This window comes from Limanda limanda, chromosome 8, assembly GCF_963576545.1.
Source record: "Limanda limanda chromosome 8, fLimLim1.1, whole genome shotgun sequence".
Taxonomy (NCBI): domain Eukaryota; kingdom Metazoa; phylum Chordata; class Actinopteri; order Pleuronectiformes; family Pleuronectidae; genus Limanda; species Limanda limanda.
The window spans coordinates 18071225-18090522 of record NC_083643.1 but is presented as its reverse complement, the minus strand read 5'-3'; the positions used below and the strand labels follow the sequence as shown (position 1 = coordinate 18090522).

Genomic DNA, 19298 nt, shown 5'->3' with positions numbered 1-19298 from the left:
GTTCATCAAGATTTAATGTTATGTTGACGTTTGACGTGCAACTTGTCAGGTGGTCAAGATAATAAGTGAGGTCACCACCCTACAAATAGACTGTTTGTTTGCTTCCTATAAGACGTGAACAGCTATAGGATATTGAACCACTGACTAACAGTGACCCATTGTTTCATGAGGTTTTTATAGCAGATGTGGACCACATTTACGGCGCGCTTGTAGTTCACATATTACGGTAAAGGAAGTTGTGTGTGTGCTCTCTCGGGTGTTTACGGTACACTCGGCATTTCTCTCTCTCTCTCTCCCTCTCTCTCTCCCTCTCTCCCTCCCTCTCTCTCTCTCCCTCACCCCCCCCCCCCCCGCCTCCGGTTGTTGTCAGCGGCAGCTCCTGGTTTAGTAGTGATTCCCTCTCTCCCTCGCTCTCTCTCTCCCCCTCCCTCTCTCTCTCTCTCTCCCTCTCTCTCAGCGCTGTGATGAGACACCCTCCTCTCGGAACACTCTCCTCTCCAGCAGCGGACCTTCCTCTGTGAGACGAACTCCGAACACCAGCCCGCTCCCGCTGTGAGTTTCGCACCTTGTGCTTTTTGTTCCTGCGTGTTCCACCAACTCCTGTCTGACTCTGTCGCGCCTGCAGCCATGTTTTGCGTGTGCGTGTTGGGAGAGAGTTCGGTGACGTGTGTGTCAAATATAACGCGAAAGAAAAACAACTCCGTAAACATGTTTGAAAGGAAAACACCACACATGAGGTTATTGTTTGTTCTTTTAAAAGAATCGTTTCCTATTCATTTATTTTCCACCTAAAGTACCATTAGTAAGTTATTTGCTTAATAAGTAAGGTTGGGTAATGATTGTTTTTCATTTATCAGGCTAAACTAGAATGGCACATTCCTCCACTGGGGCCAAACAGCCCCCTGGTGAAAGCATATTTAAGATCACCAGATCTGGATTTTTATTTGGATCTTCACTAAGTTGTCCACCTTCATAAATACCACTCCCCTTCAGGTCGCTTTTTAAAAATCAAGTTCCATCGATTATTCTCAGAGAAAACTAATAAATTATGAAAAAACGCCCCGTCTCACAGTGTTAAAGAAAGTGAAGGGACATTTTCTTGATCCGCAGCCGCACCAAAATGGAATGGGTTCTTTCGTCACCGCTTCCTCATCCTTTCAACAAGTTTCGTAGGAATTTGTCCAGTAAATTTGGGTAATCTTGCTCCCGAACAAACAAACACGGATGAAAGTGTAATCCAACAGCTTGGCCGAGGTAAACACAACCTCCTTGGCAGAAGTAATAGGTAAACAACTTAACAACTGTGTGTGCTCATACCTCCAACAAGGCCAAACAACAATTCTAAAAGTCCAGCGTGTAAGATTTAAGTGAAGGGGATCTATTGGCAGGAATTGAATATGAAATCCTCCTTGTTATGCCTCAACTAGAGCTGCATTTGTGATTAATAACATGATGTAGCCTCCTATAATGAGCTTTAGTTCAACCTGTCTGCACTGACTCTGAGGCCCCACTGTTGTGGAAACATTTGCAATCACCAGTCAATAAAAACATATGGACCTATTTTAATTCGCCATGGTGCACGGAATGTGACTGTGGGCCTTTGTTAGGTGACAGGATGCGTCTGGTGCATCTGGAAACAGAGAGTGATTGAGATGGAGTGGATGTGTTAGCGGCGAGGAGGGACTTAACAAACTAGACATTGTTTGAAACATCCCTAATGCTTCCCTTTAAGGAGAGTGTGTGCCGCACCACAGTGTAGTGTCATTTTGGTGAGGTCTAATTCCGCAAGTCTCAGAGAGAGAGGAGGGAGGGAGGGAGGGCGGAATGGGGACGTCACAAGGTAAATCTGTTAACTCTTTATCACCCATTCTGAATAAATATTTAATTTCATAGGATAAACCTATTTTAAAGGGAAGGATACAAAATATATAACTATCTTTGGCCGTTCAGCTTAAGTTACCATGGTGATTTACCCCGATAAGAAGTGAACAAGCTTCGTAGGACTAAAAACCCTGAAGTAAACCTGAAGTTACCCCAATAACTGCAAATCCTGCTTCGTAGCACAGGCCCCTGGAGGTTTGGTAACATTTGCATATTCCTGCTGACATACAAGTAAAGAGGGAAACAAACAGACACAGGTGAAACCGAAACCTCCTCGGTGTATGGGATAAACGATTCATCATTGTCAAATCTAAATTAGCGGAATAGATTTGCTTATAAGGGCAAACAAAACCCGCAGCTTTGTTTTTCCTATAAACATGGCCACATAGACGGTAGTCATCATCATGAAGTGCAGTATGGCTGCATGGCTTTTGCTTATGAATGGGAGGACAGACACATCTGGGTGATTACTACTTTAATGGTTCACCGTATTGGAAGCATCGCTGCTAGAATTACCCACAGATGTTGCACGGTGCTTGCACACATTTGCCATAATGCTTCCACACAGAAGAGCAAAATGATGCTGGAGGTTCCTTTAACCATTGTCTCTGTTTGACATTTCCAAGACTGTCTAACCGCAGCAGTAGACATTTCATCAGACATATTACTGCAAACTTTCACTGGGTTATTGCCTCAAGGATCTATTTCCCCCATTCACTTTTTTCTTGATTTTTTTTTTTCCTGCACATTCTTAATAGCCCATTTCAAATGAACTGGAAAAGACATAAATGCCCATTTCAAACTAACTGGAAAAGACAAAAATGCCCTAAACCGTGACCAACAAAACAAGCTGGCCAGTGAGCTGTAGTGTTTGTATGAAAATGAAAGACGTTTGTTTCATTTGTACCTTTCCTCTCCATTGAACTTTAAAGCAACATTTTGTCTATCTATCAAAATGAACCCACTGTAAAGGTAGTGAGGACAGTTGGTGGAGTAGGTCATGGCTGCTCTCAAGAGGCATGAAGCCCTTGGTGTGAGAGTGTTCTCAACACCTAATAATTCAGGTTAGTGTTCGACATGTCAAGACTTGTCTAAAGTGCAGTTCAGCAATAATGCAGCGCTCTCATGAACACTCAAGGTGTTGGTGTTGTGAACTGAGCTGTAGCTGTACTGTTCACCAGTCCGCAGGGAAAGTCTCAGTCCCATTTCCTGTGAGGTTAGATGACCGGATGGCTGACATGTACGTTTAACTAATTTTACCACCCCCACCTGCCCAATTTGTTTACAGGGAAGAAGAGACCGTTGTAATTTTCCCTTCAAAATGACACAACTGCCTAATGTACATGAGCTTGCTAATGTTTGTAATGGTACCAGCACTCCAACACACAACAAAGACCAGGCCCAAGGTGCAGGCTTGAGTCGGCCAATAACATGAGGGAGGCAACAAGGCAACAGTGGATGTCTGTTGAAGATAGTGGCTAGAGATGTTTCAGTACCATCTACCCGGACTATGACCCAATTTTAAGTACGAAACTTACATTACATATTTTGTAATTACATACATAAAAGCTGTATGCTACAAACTCTGTATGGAAGTGATGATTGCCATCATTGCTGTATGGCCTGGCTTAGGGTACATCCAAGCTGAAAAACAAATTCATAAGCAGAATTAATGCCATAGAACTTATTATATTATCTATCTGTCTGAATTATTGTCAAATTGTCTACATTTTAGCTAGCTCTGGCGTCTGCTACACTACTGAAAAAACGCCACTAAAAACATTAGTTGCCAGTGGCGGTACAGGGCAACTGCTGTTATCGAGGAGTGAATAAGTAGTGATGATAAGACCAATGTACTTTAAAGATGTGGTATTGGTTCAGTAGATAGATTTGCCTACTCGTCAATGCCCGGAATTTTCATCAGTATCTGAGGCACGTCTGAGGGTGGTATCAGTATCTGAACATCTGTAAAAGTGGCTGCACTGAAGCAGCATCAGCAATTTTCCCTTCTTGTGTATGTGCTCAACAGCATCACTGTCATCTTATTCAAAGCAAGCATGATAAAAACATGAGGTATTTTCACAGAGTTAATACAGTAACACTTCACTGTCAGAATAAAAAAGTGGCTCTGTTAAATGGGTCAGATCTGACCTGATAACCTTTTTTTTACGCTTTTAACGATTGTGGCTGCGGGATATCGTGCTGCCAGCCAACAGTCAGAGACTCTTTTAACCTTTTCTGCAAACTCTTCTTACTAATGGTCCTCAGGCTGAACAACAGCACTGCTGTATGTTTCACATTTACATTAGTAACACCGTCATACAAGTGCACTTTAAATATTACACTATATTATGGCCTCCTTATTCAAAGCATTCACAATCACTGCTGGGTTTTATTGGTGGGAACTGAACTATATTTACTACCAAACGGAGTGAAAATGGATGGAGACTTGATCTGTTCTCAGTGGAGCTGGACTGTGAGGCTGGTATGATCCTTGGAGAGTTAAACAGTAGTACATGAAGATGGTTTTTTGTGGTTTTTGTGAAGAGCCACTGAAGCAAAGACTAGCACTGGGTACAGCTCTGGGAATCCCCACAGGTCTTTCCCACACTCCTGGCATGCTGCATGCTGGCTAGCCAAGCAGATGGTGACCTACTGTTTGTTTTAACTTCCCTGTGTTTTATTAGAGCTAAAAACCGAGCCCACCAATGGCACAACAAACTGTGAGCGATATAATTTTATGTTGACTTTATATTTCAACTCTGCCAATGTACACTTGCAGGCCTTTGTATTGTGAGGGTAGTATGTTCACTGCCTGGGGCACTTGTTCCTGACAGATCAGACACAGTAACACTGTGAGTAGCTGATGAGCATCTTTGCCACAAGACTTTCTTGTTTATTTATATACGATAATTTAATAATGGATATGTTTTTTTCCCCAAGACTCACTACAGTAGGAATCTTCTTCTTGTATTGATTTGGTGAGTATTGCTTTAGATTGAGTCTAAGAATAGAAACAAATATGTTTTAGCTAAGCAAGATGGTGGTCAGCTATATTTAGTTTAATCTTCCAGCACTCGCCGACCTTTGGTCTGTCTCTAAGGACCAGCAATATTGTTCTGCCATGGAGGATGGTTTTCTTCTTGGCATCTTTGCTTTTAATTTCCTACTTGCTAGTGTGACAAGGGTGTAGCTTTAGGCCTTAATGACGACCCCACAGCACACACGCTAGTGTTTATTTCCAGTGGGCAAGATTAGAGAAGCTAAGACCATATGCTGCTTTTCAGACCTTGCTGTTTTATGGCAGCAGAAGCAGCTCAACTCATTGATTGTATCTGGGGAACTGACAGAAAAGCAATTCCAATGTTGAGTGGTGGGACAACATTGTGGAAAATGTCTGTGTATATTGGGCAAGTCATTTCACTCAAAAATGTTATCTAGGATTCATCCTCTTTGATAAACTCTTTCCTTCCAATTGCAATGCTTCAAACATCTGCTGCCTTCTTTCCTTGGACTTGCTCCCATCCACTTTTATTTCCTCAAACAATCTCTGGTTTATTCTTCCAAGAGATTTCAGACCATACGTTTGTGTTTTTCATTTCAAAATATGTTATTATTTGATTTTCATTTGACAGGTGAACTTCAGAGGACGTCGCAGGATCTTTGGAAAAGCAGGAGCATCATCAATTGACGGACCCAAATTAAGTAAGTCAAAGTTAGACATTTAAAAGTGTGTGGGAAAAGGCCTGCAGTCACTGGAAATGAGGAATATACCAGGCTGTGCTGGTCAGCTGGTGAACAAGCTCTGCTGTGGAGACTGGTTGTGAGGAGTCTGTATGTATTCATTCTCACAGTGGAGCATTGTGATTATTTTGACTGCTTCTCTGATTGCATGCACGGAACCTTTTTTTTTTATGGTTTCACATTCTCTCCATTTGCCATTTGGACAAAGTCTCCTTTCATTCCTCCTCAGCATAACGTATAATGCATGCATTATACGTCGGGTTAACTGACCCCATTGGTTAGAAATGTGAATATCTAAGATGTTAAGTGTTAAAATTTAGGTGGCAGCCTTGTCTCGTCATAGATTTACCCCATCAACTCAGAGCCATATGGTTTCCTCATCCTGTTGTCGTTCTGTCCTGTTCATTGACTCACTGATTACACTTCGATTTTGAAACCTAGCAGCAGCTCATCACTGATCATTTGGATCCCACTGAACTGCTGCTACTTTTGCTGCTCTACTGCGTGTTCTTTAGTGCGTCATGGATCACTTCCCGTTCCAGTCAATCTAGAGGTTGCTTCATTAAAGTAGATTATCTGTGACTGGAACAGAAATCCACTGATTTGGTGAGAAAAGTAGTAAAAGGGGGCTCACTGTCAAAGCAGTCTGTACCTTCAGAGCTTGTTTCTGTGATTGAGAGAGAGATATATTTTTTTGTCGTGAGAAGGGTGAAAAGTCTCTTGGTCTATTATGAAACATTATTTCCTTACAGCAAGACGGTTCTTGGTTCAGTTACTGTCTTTGCAAGGGAGAGCGCTAGAAACAACTGAATGCTAAAAACACACAGCACTTAACCATGGACGTTCAGCTACAGTAAACGTTTCAGCATTAGTGTTAATACAGTCACTGAGCCAAGGAGCAGCTGGAACACAAGTCTGTGTTGGGCACAAACACATTGGAACCCGTGATAAGCAATTTATAAGCAGTCTTTCTGGCTGAAAACAAATCTTATTGTGAATGATAGAAAAAAAAACAGCTGAGCTCCAAACAGCAACAGTGAAAACAGAGAGGAGGGACATTAAACTTTAAACTGTCTCAGAAGGTAATGTAAGCTGAACACAGTTGGCCAAATTGCTTACAAACCATGTACCTCAGAGAAGGGTCTCATAGGGCTTTGAAGAGTCTGACATGCACCAGAAAACAGTACAACAGACTCAAAACACCACTCGCCTCTTCTACCTGTCAAACAGTACGACCAATCGACAGATGAGAGCCACAATAGTACAGCTGATTGATTACAACATACGCCGAACTCAGATGGTGAAAGAAGCTTTTGCCTGTGGCACACCATATGGTAAAAAGATCATGAAAACACAGGGAGGTAACAGCTGCTGCTACGACATCCACAAAGATATGGCCCCAATTCACAGAGTTGAGAAAAGATGTGAGTAACGATTTAACTATATGTATCGTTATCTGCATATGAATTCTTATAGGGCTGATGGTAGACTGCAATATGAGATCATATCAGGTCAACTTTATTGTCTTTCATCCACATACAGTACACAGTATATAGCTGAATGAAATAGCGATGGTGATCTTTCGTGTGTGTGGGGGTTTCATTGTGTGTGTGGGGGGGAGCAGTATGTTGTGGATGGCAGCACGGTGTTTAAAGACCGTTTAAACCAAAATCTGTTAATTTATTCTTAACATGCTATTCATGTCAGTAGGTGCTTACTGAAAACATGTGAGAAAAATGGGAACTATGTAGTACAGAATTGTGACATTTGACCGTTTTAAAGCATTCCTTGGTTCTAGATTTTTAGCACAACGTACAGTTTATTGGTCGACATGCATTATGAAGTGCGGCCCTCATTAGCAAAGCTTGCGCCCTAAGTATATAAGAGTTAGCAACGGGGGATCCCCCACTGGATTCAGTGGAGTTGGGGGACTGATGGCACTTGGTGAAAAAGTGATGTCATACACAAAGACATGATCACATGCTCTCAGCAGCGGAGTTAATTCGTCACTTCCTGCCTCTGTCCGTCGCACACGGCTGTCTATCTCTCGGCTGAATAATGCGGAGGATTTGATGCTGTTGTGAACGCGTCTGTGCAGAGAACCTCCCACTGTATTGTGCATGTGTGAAAGGCAGTCTACAGGTAGATTCTGGAGCCAATTCCGTTTGTCATGTCTGAACATGGCTTATGTTACTAATAAAATTCAGACTCGCATACCACAGCTCCTGTTTTCTGCACTTTCACACCTGGTGTGCTGTAAAGAGTAACACTTGCTGCTGGTACCAACACTAAACATCCCTCATACCTCCATCATTCTCCATATACTTAAGGGCAGAGGATGTCACCCCTTGTTAAAGCCCTGTGAGACAAATTGTGATTTGTGATTATAGGGCTATACAAATAAAATTTGATTGATGACCGATTGATTGATACTCACATGACTGTGGATTTCAAGTTTTTGACTGCGAAAATGTTTCTATTATTGGACAAATAGAATAGTAATAAATCACACTTCCTGAAGGATCAAGCATATTTAATGCAAATTAATGCAAATGCATGCTAACAACCCAACCCCACTGTTGAGTTAAATGATTGAAGCCCAGGGTAAAACCCTAATTTAGCCCGGAAGTAGGGTTGCCACATTAGCCTGTGCTACTTGTGTTACACAGCGTGTAGGAACACATGACTACATAACTTGCCCACCAGCCTAACGTAGGTTTATCTTTTTTGTCGGCCCAAACGTCTTTTGGTTTATCGTAACTTATTAGCGGTAGTGCCCTTGCTCTTTAAATAACTTAATTTTTACAATACTATTATTGTTTATTTTAAATAACTGCAGTCTGATCCTGCAGTGATGAAATGAGTGTTTGTCACATCAGATGGTAGCAGAGACATGAAGAGAGTGGACCAATAAGCTGCATGTGTCCAAAGAGCGTAAAATGTTTTGTGGCTGTGGGCAACCACAGTTTCATTATAAAATTGACAAAATGTTGAATGCTTCTCATAAGGTAAAAGATCTATGATCCTGTATTTGTGCCATTGTGTTTGTAGAACCGTGCACGGTGCCTTAATTTGCTCAGTCCCTCCTTGCTGAGTGTTTCCTCGGCAGGCAGGAAGAACATTGCATTGGCAGTCTGTACTTTAGCTGTGCACGTTCCTGTGCCCGGCATGCAGGTCTTGGAGGCGTTGTGCCCAGCGTGCTGAGTGCGTGGGCCCGGACTGTACTCACTGACCATTCACAACAGATACACAGATAGATAGTTAAAGAATCTGAGTATATGGGAAACACACAGTAACAGTTATCCATTATCTGTGGAGGTTTTTGTTGCAAGATCCACTTGCACGTTTGCTTCCTTGCCTAAGGACACCTTTGAAAACACCGAAAAACAATGCCATTTTTAAACACCATTTAATCCAATATTGCTGCACAGAAACTCCAGACCATGCTCACCTTTTCCATTTTAACAAAATCATTTTAATAGATAGTGTTGCTTATTTTCCCCCCGCATTCATGAAATTGAAGACCATCTTTCTAAAACAAAACCTTCAGTACTACGACAACACGAGATTTCCCAGAGCCTTAATGGCTGAGGTAGCCCTAAAAAAGAGCATCTTGAACAAAAACAACACTAGAATTTATAAATCTTTTCTGAAATATTATGTTGTCAAGCTTATTACAGCAAAAGCAAAATATATAATGGGTAGCGAGGTTTAAATTGACACCTTGGAACTAATAGTTGGCCTTTATTTAATTAAGAAGCTCCAGGACATAACTTGCCAACTGGATTGGTTGTGTAATTGTCTGTCTACCAAAGCTTTTTTTAAAGTCACAATAATAATCAATAGATTAATCTGTATCAAATAATTCTTAGTTGCATCATTAATTAAAAACCTATAACTGAATTATTAAAGTGTTTTATATTAGTATAACGTTTCTTTTTTTTATAGAAACAAACAATGAATTATCAATAAGAGTAATTTTTTAAACTATATTGTCCAACCTCTATGTTTGCTTTTGTTTATATGTGGATTTTGTACAATGGCTGACTGTTGAATGATTTCTAACCTTAATGAAGCAGGGAAGTGAGAAACGTTTTGCTGTTGAAAAGATACATTTTCTTTTAATTGATTCAAATCCTCACAACCAGACTCTTGCTGAAGGAATAACCTGAAGTTAACAGGTCCAGGAGACAAATCCTGCCTTTTTCCAGGTGTCTTCCTCATCACGCCTGAACATTAACCATTCTGTGCAGACAACGATTTGCTGTTGGCTAAGGTTGATTCCCTCATTTGTTTCTGTGTAAACTCAGCTGAGCCCTCATGGCATTTGGGTGCTCTACACAAACCTGATTAGCAAGCTGTGTGGGGGCGCGCTCACATTTACCAAGACACAGCCTCAGTATATGTGGGGATGAGTTAAACAATATAGAGAGTGACAAAACTGGCAGTAATGATTATGTTTTAAGGGAAACCTTCTTCTCCTGGATGTAAGTTGGTTCTACCTCACAGCAGAGACATCAGTCAGTAAAAGGCTTTCTTGAGGTGTCGATAAAATTGCCGGAATGCTTTTAGGGCAGAAAGTGTGATTTACGTAGAGAACATCAGAGGCTTTGCACGCATGCCTCCAAACACACAAACATGCCTTGCCAGACTTACGAGATATTTCAGAGCTGTATAGGACAAACACATTTTGCTGCTATACAACAAACAGAGACTTTATTTACGTCTCTCTGCCTTCTTGCAAAGTGAGCTGTGTCTACTGCTTCTGTAAACCTCTAGGCTGAACAAAAACATATGATTTCCCAGAAGAGTTATCATCTCAAAGGAAATGACTGAAATTATGTTGTCAGTTGATTATTTTTGTACAACTTATTGCTGCCCACCAACACAAGTATACATAACCACTGCTATCCCTGTAATTAAAACTAATTAGTGCTGAATGACATGCTGTTAGAGGTTCCTAACATTTAAAGTCTGTTTTATAATTTCTGCAGACAGTCTAGACTAAATGAGGGTTGAGATTTGAGCGAGGTCACAACAGTCAATGTTTCATAACCTTTACTATTTGCACAGTGTGGGAGAGTGATGGACACATAAGTCAGAGTCTGAATAGTAACAGGAATGGTTTGTGTCTGTGCTGCTATGGATGCAGCTGTTTGTATTGCACTGTTTATGTAAGGTGATCTGCCTACTGATAAAGGGCATTGATTCAAGTATTTCTGTCATCGGATCTGAGCAGGGTAACAGAATGGCAGTCTGAGGAAAAGATGAATGGATGAAATGAGGTTTCTTTGTATCAGACAGGGGCCTATGGCTTGGAAACGAGGTGTCTCACAGAAATAAATCTCACGAGAGAAGACTTTCAGCACGGAAATAATTTGAATGTATTTCTTTTTTACAATTTGTATAATGTTGAAGTAATCAGTCCACTAGTTACCTTCTTAGTAGGATTGAAGTGTTAAGTCGGTCTTACAGGTGTAACACAGTGTCATGGGCCCACTGTCAATTTTATTTTCTTTAGTCATAAAACCCAAACAGTTAATTTTTTGCTGTTTAGCTGCAGAAATTGAGTTATCTGACTCAAAGCAAAGCAAAAAGCAAGAGCGCCTATTGGGCAATAATACTGTTTGATAAGGGTAGATCAATGTGATCGTGTAACATGCACCCACCACGCTCTCATGTGCAACCGCTTATAAAGGGAGACAGAGATTGGGGCAGATAGTGCTGCACACAGCTTTACAGTGAAGCACTGGTCTGAAACACAAAGTTAGAGATTCTTCTGTGTTATGAGAAGTGTCAAAACAAAATTGCATCATTATTAAACTGTGGTGTGACAAATTAGACTCTGTCAGACTGACACGGTCTCTATGGGAAACACTGCACGCATTTTCAATTGCATAACAATAGGCTGCTCTATTGAGACAAAATGAGGGCTGAGTAGCAAACTGCAGTGCCTGAGCACTAACCTCATTGTGTCTGTAGTTTTGAAAATTGATGAGTGTAATACATCGAAGGCTTGGTCAGATTCTTAAGTAATTTGACAGAAAACTCGGCGTGGTAAAACAACAGCAAGTGCCTGCAGTGTTGTGGGCGTGTTGTACCAGTGACAGGATGAAATAATATCTAGGAAGACTGGCTTGAGTAGTAAATCAAGGAGTTTTTTAGGCCTCGCTGAAAGAAAGATGTGTTTTCACAAATGAGATTTGGAACACAAAGCTTTTTAAATGTCACGGTTCCTGCGGCGGTCTTTAAATCCATTAAAGCAGAGAACAAACTGTGAAATATCTCTGGCTTACTTGCCTAAGTCTCTACAACCAATGTGTCTTCTAAACTAAATAAATGGCATATCCTGGTAATTGCTCTCATGTATTGTTTGATATTTTCTTCAATTTGTATGCAGTGTGAGGTACACAAATTGTGTTTTTTCCACACAGGCCAATTAGGAAAATTACATGCTAATAAAATGGAATTAGTTGTTCTTGGTCTTATGAGCTTCTGGCCTAACACTTGAGAATTGACGTGTACCTTCAAACTAATGTTGATGTTAGTGGCTTTTAGTGTGGAATACTCTTATCTGCTCATCTGAACTTTATAAGCAAAGAAGTGTGTTTATTGCTGTGTGAACCAACCTCCGTGTGTGTGCATCAATTACCACTATCATGGCTAGAATGATGAGCCCTGGAATATATGACCTGACTTGATTACACATGTTCATGGGAGGAGGTGAGATGGCAAAGAATAACATTTTTATAATGACACCATAAATGGCAATATGGTGGATATTTCAAGGATCTCTTTTTGACCTTTTTATCTCACAATTATTTCCACATGAAGTAATCCCTAGTGACGCAGAATGATCCTGCAAGTGAGTCGTCTTCGTCACTCAGCACGGCTGCCTAGCAACCAGGTAGCACTCCAGCAGGCTGAGCAAGGGTGAACTTGTCATATTGTTGCACCTCATGGATCAGTATTCTCTTTAAGTAACACCGTTTAATTAAAGTTAAACTGAAACTGGTTGATTTGTTCTTAAGACAGTATATCTACAATCAGAAGCAGGTACTTTCACAAGTTCACTAGGGTATGACTTAAAAAAATCTGTGACTGGCTGTATTTCCATTCAATGCTGTTCTTAGTCTTGGGGCTGTTCAATCAGTTGCTTTAACACTTAATTCACTGATATGGAAAGAAAGAAAAATATCCCCAACCATGAGGATTTCCCCTTAGTAACACAAACATGTTTACTCTATTTGTAGAGTTGTAGTAGCAGATTATCCTACTCCCTGATTAGTTCTTCTGTCGTCATAAAGATCAGCGAATAGAAGAATGCCTGGAGGAAAGTTAGAATAACAGCTTAGATTAATTAAGTAGAAAGTTTGAAAACAAAATTACAATGCTTTTATATCATAATATAATAATAACTTTATTTGTATAGCACTTATCTAAACGTGGTTACAAAGTGCTTAGTCATATCGGTCATATACAGTAGTGTGGGACATGGTTTAGAATTATATCTGTGGTCTGCTCGAGTAAACGTGAAACTGGCTAAAATACTTCTCCACTGGCCCTAGAACTGCATAATTCAGTGTTTTCTGTGGGTGAAGGGCACACTGTAACTGTAGGTAGTGTAGAGTATTACTAAATACTAGTTGGATTAAGAACATTTTCAATTGAACAATCTTAAATTTGTATCATTTATTAATCATGCATGGTGTTTTTTTTATTATTGAAACAGAGTGTTTGACATATGGTATAACCAAGCCATGAATATTGAAACACTATATAAATATGGGTCCCACCCAGTCTCTCTATATTGGGATTTTGATCTCATCTTTCCCTCCGCCCTGTCTGCACCTATTTAAACGTGACTCAGTTAAAGCTTGCGGATTTGTTGTTGGGAGTGATTTTCTCCTGTTGTGTGAGATCAGTGCCAGCATGTTGCTGCAGCCACAGATAAGTGTATGCCATTAGGGTTAGTCACAGTACTTGGACCTGTGAGAGTAAAAACAGACCTTCCAACTATCTAAACGCCTGCCAGAGCGAGTCACCAGTATTGGATTAGATGGTTGATTGGTTGTATTGATTACCCTACAAACACAAACACAAACATGCACACACACAGTACTCATCCAGCAGTATATAGAACTGGGGCGTTGGTCTGCCTGCCTGAGCTGCTTGCGTGTTGCACAAATGCCCACAGTGAAGTGTATACAGACTATGCATGCGTGTTTTGTTGTGGTGGGCAGCTGCGGGAAATAATAGCAGCAGAAAAACTGATAAAATACCATCAAAATATCACTTCACACTTTATAGGGATTAGTGCCTGCTGCTAGGTATGTGTATGGTCGACAGTAAGAGTCAATCAAAGAAGTGGAAAAATAAGTTTGATGAAGTGCGTCTACAACAGGAACCCACCAATGGTGACTAAACTCATTTATTTTGATTTGCTAAAGAAGAATTTTACTTGCATTTGGTGAGTGGTGGATGCTAATTTGGACCCTTGTATGTCAGTACAATGTACCTACAGGCCCAGATGTATGGGTCAGAAAGCCAGACAGTCTTTTTGTTTCGTTATTTTCTTGAATCTCTTAACCTAAGCTATGGGCCTGTTGCCCCAGGGTTTTTGTACAGGGATTTTTCAAAGCTTGTTTCTCTAACCATTCCTCAGAAGGTGAGGAAAACAGTTTTTTTTTATCTGCCCACAGTGGGCTGCTTATACATATATCAATGGAGCTGTTGGTAGCAGAGACTGAGTTCCCGGGGAGCTACAGAACACCAAATTATGTTGTCAAATGTGATACAATTGAAATAATCCATTTTTGATTTTTTTTCTTTGCAGCAGAGACACATTAAGAAAAAACACATTTACCACCATTTATAAACAGCAGTGTTCAACCACTGCTGAGATTTAATAATGTTGCTTTTACTGATCATTACCAGTTGCCATCTACTTATTATACATAATATATTTGTCACTGCTCTTATTAAGATGCACTTGTACATTCCATACAACCACATAACCTTAATGATTCCTCTGTTGTTCTGCCAAGCACAGTTACCACCACTGTGTCTGTTGCTAGTGCATTTCAAGAGTAATGCAAGTGATAAGTGTTATTGTGACCTACAAGTGAAAATGTAGAGCATTGTAGCAGTGCAGGTTTAAGCTAAATGTAATTTGCTGTAATCCACAAAGTGCAGTAACACAACCACTTTCACTGTCACTGCACCACACAACTCTGTGATGAAGTGTTTGTGGTTCCCCCTGAAATGTTAAGAAGTCTCCTGTAATCTCCCAGCAGTCCTGAGGGGAAAGTATTTGGGTTTGCAGAGTTTTATCCGCTAATAAGCACTTGTTGTGCGTCATTAAAGAACGCTTCATTAGATGGTATAATTGGTCCTGGTGAACAGTTACCCTGGACGACAAGCTTTTGACATCTGGTATTTCTGGGTTTGACTCCACTAAACCTCCTGTGCCTTCATTGTATGAGACTTTACCCTGCTGAGTTATGAACAGTGTTCATGCTATTAGTCGAATCCTGCAGTTATTCAGTAAATCCTGCCTTAACAAAACTGATGGTCTTGATGACTGGGTGTATATAGTTAAATTATTTAAAGTCCATAGCTTTCAGCTTTGACATGATTTAAAATAATTTGTGAAAGTGTTCTAGCTTTGGTTGATGTGTCATTAATTACAATAATGATGACAGGATCTGCTTTTTAATCAGATTTTCTGTGTAATTGTAATTATCACTCATCTTAAAATCACTGTGACACTGAAGTAACAGACCATGGCAGAGATGAGCAAATCAGATTAATTGTGAGTACATACCTTGCTGATTCTGTTCACTGACTAAAAATCAACTGATATTAGCCTTGACAGACATATTGGTATTTGTGGTTATGTTTACTGATCTGAAAACTTTTATTTTTACTGAATAAACAATGCAGAAAATATGTTTTTATATTTTAAATGAGGGAATAGTTTACTATCTTGATGGTTTTGCTTCTGGGAGGAGATTGTTTACCTCCAAGCTGCACAGCAGCATTAACAGTCTGCTCAGCTTAAGCTCAACATGTCTTCACTGCTTTTGACCTGGCCTCACGGTGAGCCTGGCATGTCAGGATGCCTCCAGAGATGGAAACATCAAACAGTCACTGGCACCCCCACCCCATTTCTGTACCCCACATGAAAAATAAACCACCTGGCTGTTTGACACACCAATATATATATAAGTGCATTGTTTGTAGAGTATAAAGTATAAAGCAGTGTCAAGTCGTACTGCAGTCACTCACTCTATGATTTGTGTTTTTCGTACTGGCTCCTCCAGAACGAGCTTGGAAGTGAAAGTGTTTCAATATGGGTCGTTTGTAGCCTTTATTTTAAAGGTTACCAAGTTTCTAGTGCGTCTAAGTTTACATGTAAGTTTAACACAACTGTGTGCAAACCAGCATAGCAAAAATAGTGTGTTAAATGTGATATTTTCCTCCTAGTGGTTGATGTACAAAGGAGAAGCAGTAATGCCAGGAGGGATGGTGGGCTGCCTTCACTAGAATGAGAGACCCGCAGGGAGTCAACAGAGACGCAGCTGGACTGCAGTCCTGTGAACCCTGTCATTATCCACAATCCTTACGGTTGAGTGGATTGGATAGTGCTTGAAATAATTGTTCAGAGATCCACGTTCTGACTGACAGTATCTCACAGCATCAGGATGTTAATTTTATCATTGTAAAATCATTGTTAAAGCCTTGCCTTCATAGATGCTGTGTTAAGATCATATCCCTGGATCAGTTACTGCTTGTATACTCTGCTTTGTGTGTGACTACCCAAAGATCTTCAGTCATCACTCCAGCAACACGCTGCGTAATCACGTCAGAGTAAGTCAGGCAACAAGAGGGTAAATTCCCTTGGTTTAGTGTGATGTAATAACTGAATATTAGACAGGGAAACTCCTTATCTTTGGATTCATTAGGGCTAGTTCGTCTCATGTCGAACGTCCCCAGATGATTACACAACAGCATTAATCTGTTTGACTCACACGCACAATAATCCATTCATTGATGGTAACTGAGGAGCCGTTAACACAGACCGCCTGCATTTCCAGATCTTTTGTGTTGCGTAGAATACGGTTTCCAGGCCATGTATTGGTGGCCTGTTCAAGTCAAGACCTCAAGACAGGAACTCACTGCCTCCTCCATTGTCTTTTGTTTATTGCCGCCAGCTGTAATAAGCTCTGCTTTCTGTGTTCATCAGTTTTCTCTTTATTTTACCACAACTGAACCTCATTTGTAATTTCCACTACATCAGAGCCAGCATCTGTCAGGCAGGGAATCCATTACTTTAGCTGATTTAATGAAATCTGAGTTTCATCACCCCTGGATAACTGGAAACATCAACAGGATCAATCTCTCATTTTGCATTATCTGATGTATGCTATATGTGCTCACACTCAACTATGCTGTACTGATCAAATATGTGGTCATGGAGCCATAGGGAGAAGACTTGGGCCATCTTAGACTCTTCATGTTTATCTCTTAGTTATCTGTTTCTGATCTGACAACAATAACAGGGACTGACTAAATATATTTTATAGAGGTTTTTGTAGTTGTGTTAGAACTGTGTTGATTCAACTCTAGTCAAATTTGAGGATATATTTTATTAGTGCAATTGATATTATCTCATCTTGACCCTTGTGGGCAGAAGAATAATCATAATTAACACTTTTCACCTTGTATTGACAATAGAAAATGGTGGCAGACGAATTAGATCTGAAAATAAACGGCACCAAATCCATCATCAGGCATCGATTTGTGAATCAGGAAGATGTTGAAGAATGGATGTATATCTGTAAAATATTCTGCAAAAGGAAGCTGTACCACATATTAGTTTGACTGTTTGAAATGCCACCCGCTACGAAAGAAAGGAATGGCTGAAACTCTTTATGTCTGCATCTCCCATTGAACTGTTTTTGTTGAGCTTGTTGCAGAACTGAGACTTCAAAGTAAAGTTTCACAGTTACCCACATCCACTTCCCCTGGGGCACAAGACAGTCATGTTATTCTGGATCAAGGGAACTCATGCCTTTGTCCTCTTCTCAGTGAGTAGATGTGGTCACACATAATTGCATAAATCCATATAATAGATTGTCAGAGAACTATGCAAGTCGGTTCAAAAATGTGCGTCCATGCATCTCATAGATGTAAAGGTAATTCACTAGATAAGTGACAACTCCGGTCAATTGGAAATGGGAACCATTCATGTCAGAGTATAAACTTTAATGGTATCCCTCCGATATTTTTCAGTCACCAATTGTTTTCCAACCTCAGGGTTAGTTAAGTCAGTTGAACCAGTAAGTCAAACAAGCACCTCCTTAGCACTGTTAGGACATCTGTAATCCCCTGAGAGTCAATGATGCTTGTTGTGACTCCAATAGAGCACGGAGACTTGATCCTCCCTGTCTTCAGCTTGAAAGCACCCTGTGTTGAAGCTCCGATATTCCTCAGGGCAATGAGAAATCCACAACATTAACACTAACCACGAGAGGCAATACGATTACTGAGTTCAGTCAATCATTGTAAGTGCACACAAGAGAAAGACATGTCATTCAGGACTAACTGCCCTCGCTTGTTTCTAGAGTCTGTTGAGTTCAATTGGTGTTTTTTTTTCCATTATCTCGGCTCTACATAGACCTGCTCGAGATCCCAAACATGGTGGTGAAGGGATTTATAAACTATTGGGCAACTGAGTCTCTGGTTATTTATGGAAAAGCGGAGGGGGTGAGCAGGCTGTAGAGTCTGCTTTCTTATTTTGACTAACACGTTTGTTCACAGTTGATCCTCTACACCCACGCACTGCTTTTGTCCCTGTGATCCAATTATTCTTTTTTTCTTCCTTTTTTTTTTTTTTTTTTTTTTACAGAACATCTTTCTAGGGAGTTCTCACCTCAATTCCCTCAATATATCTCCCCTATGTTTAGCAGCTTTTCACATCCACAGCACATGTTCTGTCACAAAGGCTGCAGAAAGAACAGAGAGAGAGAGTTGTGATTATTACTGGTACATCGTTTTCAGCTATTGGTTCATTCTTCTCTCTACTCTCCAGAGTATTAAAAATCTGCAATAAATGTCTAGGTGCTGTGCCTAAGTCGTCCAATGGTAAAGAAAAGCCTGTATGTTACCGGACCATTTATGCTCTCATTCATAAATGTCCCTGTAAGTACAACTATAAAGATTTTGTCAATAGGACTCTAAGGGTTTTGAAACAGTACTATAATAGTAATTCTCCAAATCACCCCTGTAAACAGCTCCCACTTATTTGTATACTCATATTTTCTATCTTGACAGCATCTCAATTCATCCTCTGTGTCTGTTGGAATTTTAATCTTGGCCACCCATAGTGGACTGCTGTCTCCTTTTTTCAGCTCCTAATTCATCTTTTTCTAATATTCTTAGTATCTGAGCCCTTTATCATCCAAGTGCAATGTGTTTGGGTTCACAAATAGAGTACATATGTATGTCGCCATAACATAAAGTAGTAGACTAACTTTCACCTCAGACGGGGTCACAATCACATAATGTCATCACCGACTTAGATCATGGCAACTGTCAAGAAATGCTGTTGCAAGTGCAACTGGAAAAGGGCAACACTGCATTTTTATACTGTGAAAGGACAAAAGCCT

General features: G+C 40.4%; 1 protein-coding gene across 2 annotated transcripts in view; it reads left to right on the top strand.

Annotated features, from left to right (window-relative positions):
• Nucleotides 1–419: 419 nt before the first annotated feature.
• LOC133008636 (tumor protein p53-inducible protein 11-like) overlaps nucleotides 420–19298 on the top strand; it is a 42063-nt gene continuing 23184 nt past the window's right edge. The window contains exons 1-3 of one of the 2 annotated variants that reach the window (XM_061075881.1): nucleotides 420–552; nucleotides 4825–4862; nucleotides 5517–5586. The gene's annotated coding sequence lies outside the window, so the exon portion shown is untranslated. The remainder of the gene's footprint in view (nucleotides 553–4824; nucleotides 4863–5516; nucleotides 5587–19298) is intronic. The other variant, XM_061075880.1, reaches the window with a different exon arrangement.